An 18745-nucleotide genomic window follows, 5' to 3' on the forward strand; every position below is an offset into this window, starting at 1 on the left:
GTTGGGAACACCACAGGATTAGGCTAAACAGTTGCACAATATTCTCTTCAGATTTGTACTCACTGACTCGTCAATATAAGATAACATTTTCCCCTGATGTTCTCTACAGTCTTCACTATGAATTGTGTGTGCAAATCCATGCTTTATTTTGTACCAGGCTGACAAATGACACAGCATACTTAGCCACTATGCTCAGTAGGCCTGTACAGTGAGAACAACAGCCTAATATTATTTCATAAGCCAAAATGTAGGCTTATTTCCATTGTGGATCAGATATTGACTCCCAATACCTAAACTCAAAACTAAGCTAAATGACTGACCTTGAAATACAATTGGGCTTAGTAGAACACCTTTGAACACCTTGGTAGGATCCTCTGCCCCCAGCCCACCCCTCCTTTTCTCAAAAAAATACTCTTTGCTGCTTCAGGAGCTGTTACCGTTTATTGTACAGTATGTATTGTATGTCTTACTGATGAATTGAGTACATTGAACCACAAAGGAAACAAGCCCCTGGGGCTTTTAGCTAACAATTTAGTTAAAAATCCTGTTACTAAAATATTCAGTCAATATTCAATCAATCAATCAGTTCTTTTTAGTAAGCGACACCGTCCCGTGGTGCATTATTAGCTTCACGTTGCCTGGTATGCTTCGTCGTTCGGCGGTGTCACGAAAATAGCCGATCTTACAGAGATCTGCTACTTTCGGTGGAAATCACTCTAACATTTTGTCCGACTATTGGGCCATCGGAATGGGCCGTTGGACTAAGTGGCAGCCCCCAAATATAAAACCTGAATCACTCCTGACCAAACAAGTGTCTAAATCCCAACAAAAATACACACTTATTTTAGAAAACAATAAACAGTAGAGGTGTTAAAGAAAGAATAATAATTTTGGGAAAAGTCTAGAGTTTGAAGTACTTTAGAAAAGGGCAAGCACCCCGTAGCATGCAATGCAAGCTATAAACAATGAAATATGAAACCACAGATAAACCAACATCCACAAAGGGATGACATTAGACATACGGAACCATTCATTCATCAAAAGTATTGTTCAAAAATGCATTGTTGAAGACAGTACATTTCATAAGGTTACAAATTATTGTGATGATCGGAGCGTGAAATGAGTGTTGAATACAAAAGGGATTCTTCTCCCACGGGATAATGAGTAGTGTGTCATGGCAGGACACGAAAAGGTAAAATAAAGAACCTTAAGTTTGGTTCCTGGTTTTCCACAGCTGAATCAAAACCTCTAAAATGTAGCTATTTGTTTTAGACTGCAATGAATGGGCCCACTGATGTAACTTGCAGTGGGTCCAGAAACCTTTTTTAAGGATAACAGATGAGAGATATTGGCTTACCCAGATGTAAGTTTTGAGGGTTCAACTAGTCTAATTAACACTGAAATAGTAGCTATGCATCAGTGAACATGACTGTCAGATGCAGTGTGCAGCAGAAGTTTAGAGTGAAATATAGCTAGTGGTGAATGATGGGGTGGGAAACGTGATATTGGAAGGAGCTGGATGCGGACGTGTCCAGACCACAATGTATTATATCTAAAAATTGGTTTTCAATAGGTATCAGCGGGTGCATTTCGCCTTTCCGACATGTCGCCTTTCCGACGTTAACGAACCCTATACCTAACCCTAACCGCACGCGGAAGCCACTAGTCGGAGTGGCGAGATGAGTGGCGAGATGCCGGAATGGAAGGAGCACCCCGGTATCAGCATGCCACAGTTCAAGCGGACAAACACATCAAATCAAATCAATCTTTCATAGAGCACATTTACAACATCGGAATTGACCAAAGTGCACATGGACATGTTCACATGCATGTTGGTTAGTGCACACATCCAGCCACGGCACCATCGTTAGTGTTAGCAGCATGCTAACCGTCAAATCGGGGCGGGCGGCCATAGCTGAGTGGTTAGTGAGCCCGCCTAGGGAGCCAGAGGCCCTGGTTGCCCCAGGTTCGATTCCAGGCCATCCCAGCATATGTGTCGACAGTGTCGATTAAATGAAATTTGTCCCTGAGCAAGACTCTTAACCCCTAATTGCTCACAGGTTCTCATTGGAAACAAGACCGCAAGGACTTTCATGAACGACCTGTTAAAAGGAATTATCCTTATCCTTAAAGTCTGTTAGCTTAGCTACATGCTAACGGCTCATATTACTGTAAGTAACCGCGTGGCCAATAATCAACATAACCAACTAACGCTTTCACAGTAGTGGACATAAACATCAATGTGTGTGTGTGTGTGTGTGTGTGTGCGTGCGTGCGTGCGTGCGTGCGTGCGTGCGTGCGTGCGTGCGTGTGTGGGTGTGTCTGTCTGCTGCTGCTGCTGGAGCAGTTTGGCGTGGGACCACCGTTCTTCAGAGTATGGGATGTCTCCCATACTCTACCCACAAACCAATTGCTTTCCCATGCTACTTGTACAGTATACAGTATATGACTCAGTAAACAAGCTCCATTCTGGTGCAAGGGATGTTGACCAGTGGCAAAGTCTCAAATGCACATGGTTCGGAGGGGCATGATATTATCTTGAATTATAGGCAATTCCATCTGGTGCAAGTGGATCGATGGCCCACAAGGTTTGTGTCGGTTTGAATAGGGTTGTGCACATAATATAATTATATCATTTGGATGTTCCGATGCAGCCGTGGATATCACAGTCTGAACTGGGGACTGTACAACAGAGACATTAGTTCCAAAGTTATGTTTGGCAAGGAGGCTATTCAACAGCGTACAGGAAACAGACAACACCTAATTTAGTAAACTTTTTAATTTATGTAATGTATGTTTCAGGTTTTTGTTTCAATAGGATATATCTTTATTAATTGATTGTTGTTAACCACAACAGTGATTTGTTTTAGACCGCATTGTTCAGACTCCCTATGAACAATGTTTTAAGTTTGTTCCATTTGACTTGCACCGTTACTACTGCGGTTGTACTTTTGTTAGCTCTGGTCCATAGCGTTAGAAGGAGTTCTCCTTATAACACTAACGCTATGGTACTTTCGATCCTCCCCCCTCACACCCACGGTAGCGCAGGCTGCGCAGCCTCACGTCCTTAGTAAAAAAATAAAATACACTTTCGCTACTCACCAAAACAAAGACGTTTTTATGGAGTTGAAAGCCTACTTTCCTTATAGTGGGAACACTCTGAGCCCCCCACCTCACCTCTAAAATACACTTTTTGTCCAGAAAAGAAAATATTTCACCGGAAGGAAAATATTTTTTGGGTTACTGCACTGTGCCTTCTACAGATCTGGTTAATGGAATTTTTCTATTGACCAGATTTTTCCTTCCGGTGAAATATTTTCTTTTCTGGCCAAAAAGTGTATTTTAGACATGAGGTGGGGGGCTCAGAGTGTTTCCACTAGGTGAAGGTGGCTTTCAACTTCATAAAACCTTCTTTGTTTTGGTGAGTAGAAAAAGTGTATTTTTCATTTTTACTAAAGACGAGAGGCTGCACAGCCTGGGGTGTGAGGGCAACGGCTCGAAAGTCCCATAGCGTTACGGAGAACTCCTTTCAAACGCTATGGACCAGAGCTATTTTTGTTATATTTGTGTCTGTGTCAGGTCAGGTGGGCTTCTCTGTGTGCTGTGCGTGCAAATAAATGTGTGTGAGGACACAGCTATGATTGGTGCAGTAACTTTCCTTGTCGGAGAATTCGCGCTTTCTTATAGGGTTTCCATACTTTCATGTCGTAAACTCTGGGGTGAGGCTTCTGAAACAAGAATATTTAATATCATATTTAAATGTGTGTTATATAAATGACAGTTGTTTGCACTTTGCAGCCATCACATGTATCAGATTTTACAGTGTATAGACACAAACAGCAACACATGTGCAAGCTCGCCATAGGATTGTGGGCTAAGGCTTGTGGATGGTGAAGTGTTTCTCTGATGGAAAGCAGCTGGAAGGGGCATTATCATCTGTGAAGTCTGGCTCATGCTGACATTGTCTGGACATGGTCAACTTTGATGAGCTAGTATGCTGTGACACACTGCAGGTGAAACTGCGAGAGAGTAGATGGGAATGAGAAATTAGAAGAAGAGGTGAAGCAAAAAATCACCAGGGAAACTAGAAACATTAACACCATGCAACTGTCAAGATAGGCCATTTCTCAGATTTGGTATGAGTGATTATGTCACCTTGCTCTTGATTTTGACCCTTTTGACCCAAAACTTAATCATTCCTGCTGATCATTAATACAAAGTTTTATGAAAATCTCACCATCCAGTCTCAAGTCTGAGCTTGACCTTAATTGTGATATTGACCTATGACCTCTTTGACCCAACAGTTAATAATCCCTTCGGGGCAACCTACTGATTGACATTGATTGACGTTTTTGTTGTATTTGAACATATCTGTCAAAAGGATAAAAAAAAGAAAGCTTCAGAGCTTAATGCATTGTGGTCCTTTTGTTTTGTTTTTGTTATAATAATAATAATAATAATAATAATAATAATAAAAATAAAAATAATAATATTGTATGGATATCGTGAGCCCAATATCATGTATTGTATCGTATAATTAGTGTTAAAGTTTTCAGTTTCAGCCAGGACCCGGCCTGTCCCGGCAGGTTCGGGCTGGGTTCAGGCCAACAATTTACGCAAGTTGTTCGGGTCGGATCGGACTTGAGCTGATTAATGTATGTTCTGATCGGTCTCTGGCCGGGCCAGGCTTTAATTTTCCGGCCCATTGAGAACTTTAATTTGTGTATCGTGACACCCCTTTTAGATACTGAACCTTCTGATCAATAACACAAAGTTTTGTGAAAACTTTCATGAGTTTTTTGGTTAGCAGACAAAATAGAAAACATAACCCCTGCCCAATGAACCGCAGTTATGATCCTCTTTTCCTCATAAAATAAATCGTTTGATGTGCACAGAGTATTATGGATATGGGGGAACCCACAGCATCAAAGAGAATTTATATTGCACAGCATAACATTGAAGTGTATTTGTGTATCTGGGTTTTGGTGTGGATGTCTGATGGTGTTTGAATGCACAAAATAGTGACTGGATGTGTGAAAATGCAGTCTAGGCAGTGACTGCATTATATTGTCTTAGTCGTAAATTACCCACCATCATATCATAATACACTGGGTTAATTACAATCAAAACAAGGACTCTAACTCCTGTTTCATTATACAGCATATCAGTGAGGAAACTATGAAAATGAACGCATAATACATTAGGCATGGGAAACCAATTGCTTTCCAACGCTACTGTACAGTATGTATATATATATATAAATGTCACAAGCTCCATTCTGGTGCAAGGGATACATGTTGACCAGTGGCAAAGTCTCAAATGCACATGGTTCGGAGATGATATTCTCTTGAATTATAGGCAATTCCATCTGGAGCAAGTGGATCGATGTCCCATGCAGAGCTCATAAGTAAACATAGAGGGCCCGTATTTTGGGTTGTAACTTAAAACGCAATCCTTGGATGATGTAACCAGATGAAAAACAATAAAGTAATTTTAACCTGAACATAAAACATTTTGTTTTGTTCTAAAGATAACAGATGGTGTAATTATTTGTATATCCTTTTTTTATTATTATATTGCGTTATTTAGATGGGAATTCAGCCGAGCATTATTTAGGAAACTAAAGGCATAGAAGGGGACATATATGGTCTCCGGGTTGTGATCCGGTCAGCTACCAACCAACAAGATTTGATACAGTTAATCGTTTAATGAAATATGAATGGATTTTTTTACATTTATTGTTTCTTCTAAAACACTTTGTTCATTCAACCTCCTTAAGGAGATCCCCAGAAAAAGCAGAAAGAAAAAGTAAGAGCCGATGGGGAGTAACTTTTCTATATTGTGCACTCAGAGAGGTCTCCATAGTTATTCCATAGGTTCCTCTGATAAACCAACTGAGATTTTTCTTTTTCTTTTTTTTTTTTACAATTTCTTGCAACGTTCATTAAAATATCAATATGAATTCCTAAAAGTTCTATTAATGAAGCACATATAATCGCTTAGCCTCCATCAGCTAACGTTTAAGCAAGGCACTTAACCTCCTGTTGCAACAGTAGAGCTTCTCATTGGCTAGTTGAATAGGCCTGACAGGGCAGCCTGAGAAGATTTGTAACTACAGTATTTGAATTGTGTACCAAGGCATTGTATGCATGCTAAGCAAATCTTCGGCAGATAAATAATGGCTAAGAAAAAGTCTCTCTTAAAGCATGACAGAATCCCAAATGTAATTACCACCTCTGTTCCTCTACCGATAGCATTTACGAAGTGCCCAGTAGACTGGGCACTTCGTAAGGGAGCTAAATCCGTATATGATTACCCATATAATAGGAACAATATGGTTGGATTTGCTTCCTTTATCTCTGTGACATTAATATAATTTCTTGCTTGTATCAACAGTCTCCTTAAATAAGAACTACCAGAGCAGCTCTTTTGTTTTTGCCTCACGTGTTCAGAATTTCTCTCTAAAGGGCACTGCATTTGTAAGTCATAGGCAAGATATGTATTTGTTATTCATATTAAATTATGTATCTGGGTTTGGATGTATATGTGTGATCTTTCTACTCTGTCCAATGGTAATCCTTTCTCTATTGAGGAAGGATGAGGGAGACATACAGGTACAGGAGAGAAGCCTCTATTGCAGTGATTGTCAACCTTTTAAATTCCAAGGACAACCCCCCAGTTTGATATGCATTAGGACCCCCATTTGATATTTTTGAGTGGTGCCAACCACTCCTATATCTGACTTTGTCTGTGTGTCCGTCCGTATGTATGTCCAATAAACAAACATTGATGACAACATGAATACGGGGCTCATCAAAGGCACCACTCTCTTCACACAGGGTGTGATTTTTTGTATCTCCAGGACTCAAATCTACACTGTACAATTAGAGACAAATGGAACCAAATGGAACCGTAAGGGTCCCTCGGATTTACATTCCCATGAGTCCCTTTGGTTCCTACTATCAATCAAGCAGAGGACCCCCTGGAAGCGCCTTAAAGGACCACAGGGGGTCCCCATGTTGAGAACCAGTACCGTACAATATGAACAGATGTGGCTCCATGTAACATAATAATGTGTTCACTCTTAGGCCATGCAACATGGAATCACTTTCTAAACAAACATTTGGGTAGAAAGTTAATTTCTCATATTTCTGTAATTTAAACTGTAATCAATAAGCAGTAACTGAATTTTCAATAATACATGTTAGCTTATCATACATATGTAATATATCTGGATCACATGTTCAGAGTACTTAACAGTGTGTAGAGCTAATGCATTATTATAGACTGTTTATTTTGAGACGTGTCACGTCGGCCCTTAACTATGTATTGATTCTGTCTTTGCAATTTAGTATTGGCTCTATTCCCTTCAGCTCTTGTCCCTGGTGAATTTGGAATACAGCTTTTTTACAGACATGCACACATGCACACACGCATGGCATGCATGCACACAATCCCGCCCAAATACTCACTGACACGCACATCAATACATACACAGTCAAATCAGTGAGTGAATTCAGTGAGTGTACAAATGGAATCAAATGGATCCATAATAAAGGTGCATTTGGTTCCATTTGTACACTCTCTGAGTTACAAATGCAAAAGAATAACACTGACAAACATCAAGACTCACAGGGGCACGATGGTGCAGTCGGTAGCGCTGTCACAGCTAGAAGGTCCTGGGTTTGATTCCCGCCGGGGACGCTGTGGGCGCGTCCTCTCCTCTGTGTCATCAGTGCCCATTAGCTAGGTGTGGTTGGCGAAAGGGTCTTTCTGTGTGGAGTTTGCATGTAAAAAAAAGTAATCCTGGTCTCTATACTGCCTCTCCCTGGTCAGCCGGGGCACCTGATGGAGGGGAAAGGAACTGGTTGTAATAACGTGTTCCTTCCAAGTGTCAGGTGATAAGAAGCAGCCTGCTCACTCATCATGCATTGAAGGAAGCAGGAGCTCAGTTCGGGGCTCTCCCCAGGTTGGCAGAGGGAGAGTAGCGCCCAGGATTACAGTTTAGGCAATTGGCACTGGGTGAAAAAATGGGTCACAAAATCGTGGGATTAAAAAAAAAAACATCAAGACTCACATACTCAAACACTAACACACGCACTCACATACAGAGGGTGGTGGACACTGGGGAAGTTGCGGGGTGGTGGGGGGGTCACACTTGAATACATGACTAATAGGCTGTCCACATAGATAAATGACTTTTTAAATAACAGAAAATTGCCCAGTATTCAATCCGCTGTACGTGTAGCTTCCTCACTTCCCTCCATCCATCTTTCCCTCGTCCTCCCCTTGTCTTCTACTCTCCCGCCCTCTCTATCTCTTCTCTCTCTCTCTCTCTCTCTCTCTCTCTCTCTCTCTCTCTCTCTCTCTCTCTCTCTCTCTCTCTCTCTCTCTCTCTCTCTCTCTCTCTCTCTCTCTCTCTCTCTCTCTCTCTCTCTCTCTCTCTCTCTCTCTCTCTCTCTCTCTCTCTCTCTCTCTCTCTCTCTCTCTCTCTCTCTCTCTCTCTCTCTCTCTCTCTCTCTCTCTCTCTCTCTCTCTCTCTCTCTCTTCATCATGGCTACATCCCGACGCCCTCTGATTTACTCCCTCACATCACTGAGTCTTTTTTCCCCCTTTTCTTTTCTCTCGTCCGTGTCCTACATCTCTTGCTTTCCCCGGCATTCTCCACACAGCAACAAGTGGGAGTATAGCGGGAGATTTCCTCGCCGCGTGATGACGGCCAAAAAGCGGAGACTGGAGAAGATCATGGGATGCCACAATAGTGGAATTATGCAAATTAATCCGCCCAATGACAATGGATTAAAGCGAGCTTCTCTCATAGCTGACAGAAGGGCTTTAGAATGAGCTGTGAGAGTCACTTTAAATGATTCATGCCTCGCAAAATCAGATTTCTATTCACACCAGCTCTCGACGTCCACCCACTGCCTCTCTCCAGTCTGGTGGAGGTTTCAAAAGCTGGTGTATCGAAAAACATCAGACGAACAAACCTGGCAGGTACTTTTGTATCAGTCCGTATCCAGAAAGAAAAGAAAAAACAAATTACATTGGATTAGAAGTGATTTCTCTTTTATCCTGACACCTCTGAAATGAGTAGAGATGTCTACATTGTGTGTGTGTGTGTGTGTGTGTGTGTGTGTGTGTGTGTGTGTGTGTGTGTGTGTGTGTGTGTGTGTGTGTGTGTGTGTGTGTGTGTGTGTGTGTGTGTGTGTGTGTGTGTGTGTGTGTGTGTGTGTGTGTGTGCGCGCGTGCGTGCGTGCGTGCGTGCGTGCGTGCGTGCGTGCGTGCGTGCGTGCGAGTGTGCGTGTGTGCGTGTGCATGCGTGCGTGCGTGCGTATCAGGTGAATTAACATGGATTTTCATGCATTATGCTGTGTAACAATAAAACCCAAATCCCCAGACACATTAATTCCAGGTGTAAAGGCAGTCTAATACACAATATACTCTTCTATGTCATCAAATCAACACAAGAAACTTAACCCTTGACCTGAAATTAAAATGCAAGAACACTGCCATGTTTCTATCAATAAAACTGAATTTTGCCTTGAATCCTTCTGAATTTACTGATATTGATGCTGCCTACAATGCATGTTTGTTTGTTTGTGTGTTTGATTGTTGACACATACTGTCCATGTGTGTGAGTGTATAGTTAATAAATGTAACTGCACTGTTTTCATGGTTATCCTGAAATTATTGGTTGCTGTCCAGTGGTATATTGGGTTTGTGAACCCTCAGAAGAGGTTCTGGTGTCAGGATGTGAGGCATTTATGCTTGAGTTGAAACGTCTGTGTTCATAAAAAAAAACAAGATTAGACTCCTTTCTGATCTGATAAAGCAATTCTTTCTTGCAAGTACACAGGCAGACTGTAGGCTGTGTGGTGACTGGAAAATAGCTTGTACCACTCTGAGGGGATAAGTGTGTGTGTGTGTGTGTGTGTGTGTGTGTGTGTGTGTGTGTGTGTGTGTGTGTGTGTGTGTGTGTGTGTGTGTGTGTGTGTGTGTGTGTGTGTGTGTGTGTGTGTGTGTGTGTGTGTGTGTGTGTGTAAGTGTGTAAGTGTGAGAGAGAGAGAGAGAGAGAGAGAGAGGGGGGGAGGGATAGAGAGTGGTGGGAAATATTCAGCAATCGTATTTTGCATTGCATCGGACTATCTCATCTCCTCCCTTCTTCCTCAGTGAAGGTCTGATGGGGAGCAGATTTCATAGCAGCCTAATAACAACCTCCAGGGGCTCCCAAGACACTGCTCTAGTATCTCTGCAAGAGCTGTCATCATCTTTACCCCTGCAATCCAGCCCCTGTCAACCCCTACAACCCCACAGCTGGCTGATATTGACAATAAAACAGGAGGCTGAGAGAGAGAGAGAGTGTGTGTGTGTGTGTGTGTGTGTGTGTGTGTGTGTGTGTGTGTGTGTGTGTGTGTGTGTGTGTGTGTGTGTGTGTGTGTGTGTGTGTGCGCGTGTGCGCGTGCGTGTGCGCGTGCGCGTGCGTGCGTGCGTGCGCGTGCGTGGCCTTCCGAGGGTGGACATAACACAACAATCTCAGAGAGACTGTCCAAGGCCAAACAGTGGACAAACATGAGGACACCACTGTATCAGGCTTTGCACCACCTCTTCATTTCAGGTGGGCTCATTCTGCGTTGTGAGCAACGCCTGCCAGCAACGTGCTGCAGAGAGAATGGAAATTTGCGCATCTTGTCATGCATCATAAAAGTAATACCATGGAAATGTACCTTGCACTGGAGAATATGAATTCAGCGCTCCCCCATAAAGGAAAAATGGATAGCCTTTTATAAGAGGGGGAGGGGGGAGCATGTTGTGCGGCAGGCCTCATAAACACACACATTCCTCACATGAGTTTGGCCTGCATCTGGGGGGGTGCATGGAATGAAAGTAGAGGATTAAATACTGGCATATAAACTGACTTAAGCCCGATACTTCATCGTACAACAGTGTCGCGTGCCAAAAATAGCAGATCTACAAGCTCACACCGCATCTCATCCGCGATGCGTTGTGAGCGTGTATGTGGTATGTTCGATGAGTAAACCTGCCATACAACGGAGCATGAATTAAGCATTGCACTGAAAGGGCTAGACAGGCATATGAAAGAAGGGAAGGGGAGTTAAGCAGTGAAGTGAAAAGATCTTAGAGAGAAGAGAAAAGCACAGGAATGGTGATCGAGGATGAATGTGAAATGCGGGGGATGAAAGTGGAAGGTATAGGGGCTGTTTGCGGTGATGGACACAAGATTAGCATGCACATTGTTTGACTCAACCATGCCCCTGAAGGGCTCTTCCTCAGCAATCTCATGTCTGCTGTTTTCTCTAATATTCTGCCACAGCAGTGTCAAATAAACCATGGTTTTCATCCGTGGTTTATGTAATGGCATTGCTTTGTGAGATTTTAGATCGGCAATTTTCACAATCTTTTAAAAATGTTTTGACATTTTTTTTAAACTTTGAAGAAGTTGAAGAAGCAAAAAGTTGAACAAGTCAAGCATGAAATAGTGACGCCAGGGTAAATGTGGTTAAAGTGGGCAGTGCTCATAAATCTTTTTTTCTTTTTTCAAATTTTTTTTGGGGGGAGGGGGGGTCAAAGCATTCAGCAACCTCCATTCGATGGGGCCTTCATCCTTGGCGAGTGTAACAGACAATCAGTATGTGTGAATCAGATAGATGTCAAGGATCTGAGACCCTTCACCCGTAAGGGTGGAGAAGCCGTAATCATCACATCTTTACCCTCTGGCCGGCCCCAGTCAAGGGAAGGAGCAGAGTTTTTCAAAGATATAGTGCAGCTAGCTGTGGTTAGTTTCCCATGCAGACTCTCCCTGTGACCCGGCCCTATAGCCACGTGACTGATCAATAGAAAGGACCAACAAGAAGTCTCCTGCCAATTAGGCCATGTGTGCTGGGTCAGGGCCATGTTGGTGTCATAAGACATGTCAATATCGAAGCCCAGGAGCAATGGATGAAGAATGAAAATATATTAGATGATATTGTGGGAGGGGGGGGGGGGGGGGGGTATGTGTGTCTGTCTGTGGGCGTGTAATTGCTTATCTCCACCATGAAATCCAATAGGACAAGCCCTCAGGATTCAGTCCCCTCGCTTACTGTTTTACATGGAATGCTCATCAGCAAACCCAGCAACCACTACCACCCCTAAACCCTGTTTAACACCCCCCCCCCTCTTTTTTTTGCACTCGCCACACTGGCTACGCTGAGTATCACCTTCGCTGACACAATAAACGCCTCCTCCACTGTTGCGTTTGGTCCCACACATACCAAATAGCTCAGGAAAGTATGACGGAGTGCAGTGGCTCTGGTCTTTGGCCTGCTTTCATGTGCAGTGCTCCAGCGCCCTCTGCTGTTCCATGAGAACAGTGGTTTTCAACCCTTTTCATATCAAGGTTCATTATTTATTCGGCATTATTTGAGGCACTGATTTCGCCATTTGATGTGATTTAGCCTCTCAGACCCAAAACTTGTTATCATTGGATAAGATTTTGTCCACAATTACATGCTGTACTGATGTGGTAGGCCTACCATAGGAGAGATAACAGGCACATGTTGATCATGCACATTCATTGTGTAGACTTCTTGTAAATTAAGTAATGCAGACAATAATTCAATAATAAACTCTTGAGAGAATTTAACTCTTGAAGCGTAAAATGAAAAATAAAAATGTTACGCTCTCAAGAGTTAAAGATCTATAAGGGTCCATTTGGTTACCAGCTCTCCATCATTTAGCTGGGGACCACCTGAAACCCCCTCAAGGACCACTGGTGGTCCACAGACCACTGGTTGAGAACCACGGCATTAGAATACTTAAGAGCGTTCAGATGTAACCAAATGGACCCTTGTGGGTCCATTAATTTGGTTTTGGTGCAGTATGGATTTAAATCATAGCACATCATCATCATGGGGCATATTTGTTATTGGTATGCTTAGTATGTTCTCATTTTTGCACCACACACGGTCGGATGATCTAAGGTTATTGTGTCTAACATGTTTAACATTTCCCAGACACAACAGGAGGCTTCTCCTGTGAAATTATCATCATATCATCATATCAGTTTAATTTGAACTTGCCTTTAGCAGTGATTTTCACGTCTAGAGGCAATCTCCTATAGTTAATCACATTTGCATTTGATACCCATCTTCAATTAACCATGAAGATTATGTTATTGACCTTAATTGCAAGCTCATTGTGACAAAGGGGTAGGTATGGACCCTATTGAAGGGTTCACAGAAGGGTGGGATCCAATCCAATTCATTCTTCATTCTGCATTGATTTGCAAAAGACCTCTGGCTATGCAATAAGTAAGGACAGGGCCGATGACAGGATTCTTGGGTGGGGGGACAGGTTTTTCGATTTTTTTTGCTGTTTTAATTCGGTTATTTATTCATTTCGTATTATTTTTTTCGGGTTTTTCTCGGTTTTTGAATTAATGTATTATTATTTTTTACCCCAAAATAAGTCGAGTGTCTTTGCGCGATTTCACGTTGGCCACTTTAGCCACCTCAAGCCAATATATAGTCAGTTCTGTTCATAACCAGTGGTAGAAAAAGTATTCACATGTTTTACTTGAGTAAAAGTATGAATACTGCAATGTTGAAATACTCCCTTACAAGTAAAAGTCAATTCAAAATGTATTTCAGTAAAGGTACAAAAGTATATTGGTATAAAAATGTACTTTGAGTACCAAAAGTAAAAGTAGCCTACTCCAGTCCTTGTGTGACGTTGTGAGTAGGCCTACTTTTACTCACAATTTACGTAGATGGCTATTTTCAAATGGCCGAAATGTAGCCTATATAGGGCTGAGATCTACAGCTCACAGAGATCTACATGTAGATCTGCTATTTTCAAAAGGTTTTTATACATTTGAAAACTTGAAATGGGACATTCTGCATGAAGAGTATTTTTACTTTTGATACGAGTCAATTTTATACTTTTGCACTTTTACAAGTGTCAGGCACGGCGGCCAAGTCTGCACATGAAACATTCTGTACTCACAATAGATGTCCCTCCCTCCAACGTCCAAACATCTCCTAAATTCATCATTTCTAGTTGAAAACATGCTATTAACATGCTAACATGCGAGTTAGCTCAGCTGTGTTAACTCTCTCTCTCTCTCTCTCTCTCTCTCTCTCTCTCTCTCTCTCTCTCTCTCTCTTGCGCGCGCGCGCGCGCGCACACACACACACACACACACATACACACTTTTGCTCTCCACCATAGTCAAGTTAATTAAAGTAGTTGAACAATCAGGTATTCCAAGTAAATAGAGGGTTAGCCGCCCCAGGCCAAGCACTTGATATGATTTTAATCAGACACACTCTAATTAAACTTCATCTCAAAAGCTGACCTAAAAATAAAGAGGTATCTTTATACACAATTGTTTGTGGATGGGGTTGGTTAAATTGTCTGGCACAAATGTGCTGTGTGTGTGTGTGTGTGTGTGTGTGTGTGTGTGTGTGTGTGTGTGTGTGTGTGTGTGTGTGTGTGTGTGTGTGTGTGTGTGTCCATGCCCAAATAAAAAAACAACTACCAAAGAGTAGTATAAGTTCTACAACTCATGTCCTTCAGATATCTATTAGCTGAGCTTTCTCATAAATTCTGCATAATATGCAATTAAGACATGGACATGATGTTTAAGATCTATAAAAGTGCGACAGCGATGAAGGGTAAAAATAGTCTAACGCAAAAAAGAAAAAGGTATGTCAAACCAGCAAGGATGACAACGGTAGTTTGAAGAGCTCATGTCATTGATTAAAATTTGCATGATATCTAAACACATGCCATTCTAAACAAATGTGTCCATTTATAACTCAAAGGAGTGTACAAATGTAACCAAATGGACCGGTTACATAATGTAAATATACTCTCAAAGTTAAATTAACACTGAGGATTTTGCAGTGCATGAAGAACTGCGGAGGGCCTTGTTACTAAAACAGACCTATCTATACTGTAACTGTGAATCATCACAGGTTCAACCCCTGCAATATTCAGTATGTCCTGCAACAGTTATCTCTGTGTCCTTGAAGCAAGACACGCCCCCCCCCCCCCCCCCCCTTATGTTCACTTGTTGGCAGTCACTTTAAATAATTGTCTTCTAACAGAGTCCAATCAATCATTGTGTGTCATTATGCACACACACAGTATTGCCACATAAAGCAAGGATTCATTCTATGAAGGTTAAGTAGCTTAGAGGTCTACACGCGGTTCAAATTGTGAGATATCTAAAGGCAAAAGGGACATCACTATTAAAGGTAGGGTAAGTGATATTTTTTGGTTTAAACAAAACGTTTTTTGTTAAAAGGTTATGCACTATATTTTGATATTAATCATTGCTATAGAGTGTTTGTCCCCGTCTCTCCAGGTCTTTAATAAACAGAAAATACATTTTCAGGTAGGTGACAAAATCTCAGCCAATCAGGAGAGAGCACCCATAGAGAACCGAAGTCCTGACGTCACTGCCAGTAGAGGGCGCTTTTTTCGCAGGTTCGTGGCTTGACTTTTTGTGTTGATATCCTCATTGGGGAATCCTAGATCGCTTCATATAAGAACTGTGTTCCAAAAATAAACACACCACCCGGCGATTTTACTCATATGGATATGAAGCATCGACTGAAGGTGTAAATGTACACATTTACCCAAAGAGTAACACAATATAAACACTAGAAACGAGTCAAACAACCCAAAGACTACATTTCCCATGAACGCGGCTGCTGTAGGGACAGTGTTTTCAGACCCGGAAGTAGTAGTTCTTAAGACTTTTAAGGCAGAATGTATTCCTTTTCGCCAGAAACAGGCTGTATCAAATATGAATGAATATCATAAACGATGCAGAGCCACCCCCCTGACAAAAACGCCAGGGTGGTGTGTTTATGTTTGGAACACAGTTCTTATATGACGTGATCTAAGATTCCCAAATCGGGATTTCAACACAAAAAATAAAGCCACGAACCTGTGAAACAGCGCCCTCTAGTGGCAGTGATGTCAGACTTCGGTGCTCTATTTATCAGCTTAATTTTTATAGTGTTCCAGTTCCAATTTTGTCTGCTCATTTCCTCTGGAAAAGGGGCTGTCATCACTTCCAATTTCATTTGTTTAATCTGTATCCTGACTGAGTTCTCTATCCTGATTGGATAAAATTGGTATCCCAACCTGAAAAATGCATTTTCTGTTCTCAGGTGGAGAGACTTGAAGACTCCTGTTACTGAACAAACACTCTATAGTGAGTACTATCAGAATATAGAGCTATGTAACACTTATTTTAACCAAAGAAAATCACTTACCCTACCTTTAAGAGGAACATCAAATATTTGCACTAAATGAATTGCTATGCCAAACATGTGGCTTATGAAACAGCCCAGAGACACAGCTCAAGGCATATAGTAAATCATTTACATGCAAACAATACTGGTTGATACAAATTATATCATTTTTGTTAATTATTCATTGGGGTATTACAAAACTAGAACTCAGAAAGGGCCTACTCTACTATAGTGGTCACAAAAAGAAGAAGGACATTTGAGACAGACAGACAAACAGACAGAGTGATTAGGGCTCTCACATTTCATCTGAGGGCACTAACTACAGATGACATTATTCAAAATTATTGTCTGCGCCAGGCCGGACGCCCGAAGGCCGGACACACGAAGGCCGAAGACTATGTTTTTGCCCCTGCCCATCCGTCTGTGTGTCCGTCCGTCCGTCCGTCCGTCCATCCGTCTGTCTGCGAACAGCGGCCTGTTATAGCGCCACTAGGAGGCCAATTTTTGCAAAACATCCCTTTTCATCTTTAATTCCTGTGAAGTGCTTTGAGTTGCAACTGATATATGAAATATATATACAGATTGATTGATTGATTGATTGATTATTTATCATAATCAATATGTAGAGTAGGTGGTAAGATGAACCCTAAGGTTCAGCACGGCATCTATAGGACCAGCTATTTAAAGAGTGTATTGACACAAAATATGAATAGAAACAGTTGTATATGCAGAAAACTTAACTCAGAGCTGTGCAGTCAAAACATAATGTACTCCGCAGAGGAAACCAGAGTTAATTAGCCTGTGCATCATGCATTCTTTTTTGGTAACCACCTGGCTCGTCGTTGATTATCCCTGTATATATCACTTAAATTACCTTTAGAATAAATGCACACATTATCTCAAGTATGCATAGAGGTCCATAAATCAAGTTTGTACAGCAATCTAAAACTTTGCATATAAAGATGTGTGCACAACATTTTGTCTATCTTAACAATTTACACACAAGGCGTCTTAATGGTTTCCCACTGTGACTAACATAGTTAGGCTGCAGAATTATAATCAGTCCTGCAGTGTGAACACATTTTGCTTGGAATAGAATCTTCTGCTTTGGCAGCGCAACTGCTCGGCATGTCCGTACATGTCTGTCTAAGCAGTTCAGTGTTTTCTACCCCCAGGAAATTCAAACCAGGAATTCAGCTTGTAGACCCACAGCTCTACAATGAAATCCCTTATTTGTTACATTCTCCCAGAGTGGAAACCTTTGGGTCCCAGAATCAGTTCTTATGTTGCCATGTTGTTGCGCTGTTGTTGTTGTTGTTGTTGTTGTTGTTGTTGTTGTTGTTGTTGTCTTGTACAGACGAGACAAACCAGCGGAAGGATGTAGAGGAAGACAGTGTTAACATGTGTTTCTATTTAACACATATTGTGTAGTGTGTCAATAGGAACACATGCATACTGTAGTACAGTACATTTTGGGTGGCTTTTTCTGCCTTTATTGATAGGATAGTAGGCTGACAGGAAATGGGGAGAGAGATGGGGGAGTGACATACAGCAAAGGTCATCGGGATCGGGAGACAAACCCGCGACATACTGTCAAACTACACACGACCGCCAGCGGACGCCCCACAGTACATGATCTTACATGAACAAATGGCTTGCTCCAAATAAATATACTTGTATGTCATTCATTTATTTATATGTATTTAACCACTTATAACCTGGCGTCCCTATTTCATGTCATGGAATGTCATTACAGACATTTTTCAAAACATTTTAAGACATTTTAAGACTATTTTAGTTTCGCTCCCCTATAACAGAGATGATGCAGCTTTCCATACTGTTAAGGTTTAGAAACAGCACCAGATCCTGGGTCCGTGGGCCCCTGGGCCTGAGACTGGGCCCGAGACTGCCTACCGCAAATATTTTGACTAGGAACTGAAATGTCATAATTTATCCGTTTTATTTAGATTATTGACTTACTGTTTGTATTATTTCAGTCAATAATAAAATGTAATGTAGTAATGTAGTCATTTTTACAGTGGGCTGGCACAATTTTCTAGTGAGCTCCCCAGACTTGGGTCCCTGGGCCTGGGCTACACAGGCCCATTCAGGGATCTGACTCTGTTCAGAAAGTCCAACAACCATTTATTTATTTCTAACAAAATGTATAACTTTCCAGTTCATAAGGATTATGTGCTTTCTTGCAAGGCATGTGAATGCTACAATTCTTTGTGCAGATGTACTGACTGCAATTGGGTTGGATGCTGCATTTAACCTATGCTGTTCCAGTTCAGCATCTTTTTAAGTGTAGCTATATTTAACTACATCCCAGAGGGCCTTAACAGTTGGACAGCAAACGACTGGGATGCAAATTTGATGTTTCACTTCCTGAAAAGAGCCCTGACTACACATACCGGACCCGACTACTGTAACCACTGGAGACCAATAGCCTTTGCTTTACTGTTATCAGTATCATA

The 18745-nt window shown here is 41.7% G+C and overlaps 1 protein-coding gene across 1 annotated transcript in view; it reads left to right on the forward strand.

Annotated features, from left to right (window-relative positions):
* The window catches only part of nkpd1 (NTPase, KAP family P-loop domain containing 1), a gene marked incomplete at its 5' end in the record, with an annotated part of 162004 nt that overhangs the window by 137695 nt on the left and 5564 nt on the right, over nt 1-18745 (forward strand). The window lies entirely within an intron of this gene.

This window comes from Gymnoscopelus microlampas, assembly GCF_963454915.1.
Source record: "Gymnoscopelus microlampas genome assembly, chromosome: 1".
Lineage (NCBI taxonomy): Eukaryota > Metazoa > Chordata > Actinopteri > Myctophiformes > Myctophidae > Gymnoscopelus > Gymnoscopelus microlampas.